The sequence below is a fragment of the Myodes glareolus genome, chromosome 11, assembly GCF_982192425.1.
Source record: "Myodes glareolus chromosome 11, mMyoGla1.1, whole genome shotgun sequence".
Classification (NCBI taxonomy): Eukaryota; Metazoa; Chordata; class Mammalia; order Rodentia; family Cricetidae; genus Myodes; species Myodes glareolus.
In genome coordinates, this window is record NC_142036.1 from 57,202,849 (window position 1) to 57,206,125 (window position 3,277).

The 3,277-nt window shown below is 44.1% G+C and overlaps 1 pseudogene; it reads right to left on the minus strand.

The window, feature by feature from the left end:
- Nucleotides 1-2,089: 2,089 nt before the first annotated feature.
- On the minus strand, nt 2,090-3,010 carry LOC148120513 (small ribosomal subunit protein uS5 pseudogene; annotated as a pseudogene).
- Nucleotides 3,011-3,277: the final 267 nt, after the last annotated feature.

Genomic DNA, 3,277 nt, shown 5'->3' on the forward strand with positions numbered 1-3,277 from the left:
GGTGGCACTATGGGGGCAGAATTTGAGGTTTCTTATGCTCAGAAAGTCACAGTGAGTCAGTTGACTTCCTGTTCTCTGAAAGATATAGCAGTCTCAGCTCCAGCACCATGTCTGCCTGCACGCAACCATGCTCCCTAACATGATGATAATGGACTGAACCTCTGAAATTGTAAACGAGCCACCCCAATTAAATGTTTTCTTTATAAGAGTTGACGTCATGGTCATAGTGTCTCCTCATAGCAATAGGAAAACCTAAGACAACAGCCAAAAAAAAAAAAAAAATCCTACAGACATCCTCACAGGCCAGTCTGATGAAGACAGTTCTCTAACTGAGGTTCCTTATTTTCTTGTGTGTCAGGTTGACAACAGAGTTTAGGGGTCATAGGAATAAATGAATTTTTTGAGACCTATCATATAAATATTAAGTATATTAGGTAATGAGAATGGTAGTTAGCTTGATTCAATCATTCTAAAATATATAAACATGAAAAACATGTTATATCTTGTAAATACAGATAAATATTATTCATCAAATTAAAAAAATGCCATGATGGGCTGGTGAGATTGCTCAGTGGTTAAGAACATTTACTGCTCTTGCACAAGACTGGGGTACAGTTCCCAGAATCTACATGGTGGCTAATAAATGCTTATAAATCCAGTTTCAGGGAATCCAAAGCCCTCTTCTGACCTCTGAGGTTCATGTATGCACACACACACATACACACACACACCCCACATGCAGACATACACACACATACACACACACACATACACACACTAACTATTTAAAAACCTGTGCTTCTAGTCGTTCTTATTAATTCTTGTTGAGTAAAGACTCCTAACACGGCCAATTTTTGGCTACTAATTGATGAGTTCAGTTTACAAAACTCAGCAGTTAACTGTACCTTTGAACCCTCACCCAGAACTGCTTACTGTTTAAATTGAGCTGCTTTTAGAAATGACCCAATCACAGACGAGCTTTTGACCTTTGTGACTGGATATTGGGAGACATAACATAAATCTGTAAAAACATTCATTCTATTTCTCTCAGTAAGAAAAGAGGAACAGAATTTCAGTGTTCTTAGGTATCTTAAAGTTTGACGTGATAATTAAACAATAATGTTGTGTGTGTGTGTGTGTGTGCGCGTGTGTGTGTGTATGTGTCTGTGCTCTGAGATGAAGTGCTCATAGATGGATAGTTCTATAGGACCCTGTGTGTGTAAATGTTCATGTGTATGAGAATATATGTATTCAGTTACGTTTGCACATGTGTGTACCTGTGTGTAGGGCAGAGGGTAATGTTACATATCTTTCTCAATCATTTTCCACTTCAATTTTGTTGTCATCGTTTTTTGAGGCAGTGTCTTTCTGTGTAACAGCCCTTGCTGTACTGGAACTACCTCTGTAGAGCATGCTGGCCTCAAACTCACAGAGATCCACCTGCCTCTGCCTCCTGAGTGCTGGGATTAAAAGCGTGTGCCACCACCACCCACCACCACCTTCATTTTTTAAGGACAAGACTCTCTCAGATTTGGCTAGACCAGTAAATTCCAGTATCTGCCTGTCTCTCTTCCTGCACAGAGGGTACAGATGTCCACTCTGACACCTTTAAAGTGGGTTCTGTAGGTCAAACACACACCTCCACCCTTATGTGATGCATATTCTATCTACAGAGCCATCTCTTCACCCCTCCTTTCTTTTTGATCAGATGTTAAAATTCTGAAATAAAGTAAGTGTTATGTAGTGAGAGAGATGTTATCAGCCTTGGAGGCCACTGAGAATGGACTCCTTTCTCATAGTCAGTGTTGAACCCTATCTTTTGATGGAACAGCCTGACTCCATCTTAATTTGACTACAACTTATTTCGACCTTGTAATAAGATGGTCACGAGTTCATTCCTGTTTTCCATAAAACTTGGATTTGATCATGTCTTGACCTATTTTCCGGAATTTGAAATGTTCTACACCCAATACTCTGACCATATCCTGACCTTCACCCTGATAAAATAAGATGTTCTGCCAAATAATTTTGTAAGTTTCAAACAAATTTCTTTTCTTTTCTTTTTTTTTTAACAGACTTGATTCACTTTTATTTTTCTTGTATAAAAACCTTATGTGGTGGCCACAGCTGGAGCCTGGGTCCTCTGAACAGAGACTCTGGTGTGGGTTTTCACAAGATGGTCAGTGAATTCCTGATAAGGGGACTTGGTGAACACAGTCTCTTTCCAGAGGTCAAGGGTCAGGTAGTTGTAGGTCTTAGAGATGGCATCAAAGGTGGCCTTGGCAGAGTTGCCCAGGGTGGCAGTGCAGCCCCTGGCTGATGTGTAGCAGTCATCAATGCCGGACATCAGCAGTAGCTTCTTGGGCACAGGAGCGGAGACTATGCCAGTGCCTCTGGAGGCAGGAATGAGACGCACCAGCACAGAACCACAGCGGCCTGTCACTTTGCAAGGCACAGTGTGGGGCTTGCCAATCTTGTTCCCCCAGTAGCCTCTCCGCACAGGGACAATGGAAAGCTTGGCCAAGATGATGACCCCTCGGTTGGCAGTGGCTACCTCCTTGGGGCACTTAACACCGAGACCTACGTGACCATTGTAGTCCCCAATAGCGACGAAAGCCTTGAACCTGGTCCGCTGGCCTGCCCTAGTCTGCTTCTGCACGGGCATGATCTTCAGAACCTCATCTTTTAGGGACGCTCCCAGGAAAAAGTCAATGATCTCGGACTCCTTAATGGGCAGGGAGAACAGGTAGATCTCCTCTAGGGACTTGATTTTCATGTCCTTAACCGGGCGGCCCAGTTTGGTGACGGGAATCCACTCCTTGTCTTCAGCTTTACCTCCGCAAGCCCCGCGGCCTGGGCCACGGCCACGGCCACGGTCACGGCCACTGCCTCGACCACGGCCGCAGCCCCTCAGACCGCTACCGAATCCTCCGCAGAAGCCGCCACGGCCTCCTAATCCTGGGCCCCCGGGTCCTCCGGGCCCTCCTGCTGCACCGGCGTCATCCGCCATTGGTGTTTTCTAGAAGAAGAAGGAAACAAATTTCTTTGTAACCAAAAAAATCCCCCAACCGTGGAAATACCCTAGTCTTGCAGATTTTTAAAAGCTATATAAACTCCACGGTCTCCTGTGTTTGCTGGTATTTTCTCAAACCCTGCTTTAGAGAGAAAGCTTTATTTTCTGCCAGAAATAAATTACAACCAAAAATTTGGGTGATGGTTTTTACTCATTCGGTGGGATTAATAGTTTCCCTACCTTGGCAATGCTGGAGAGGGAAGC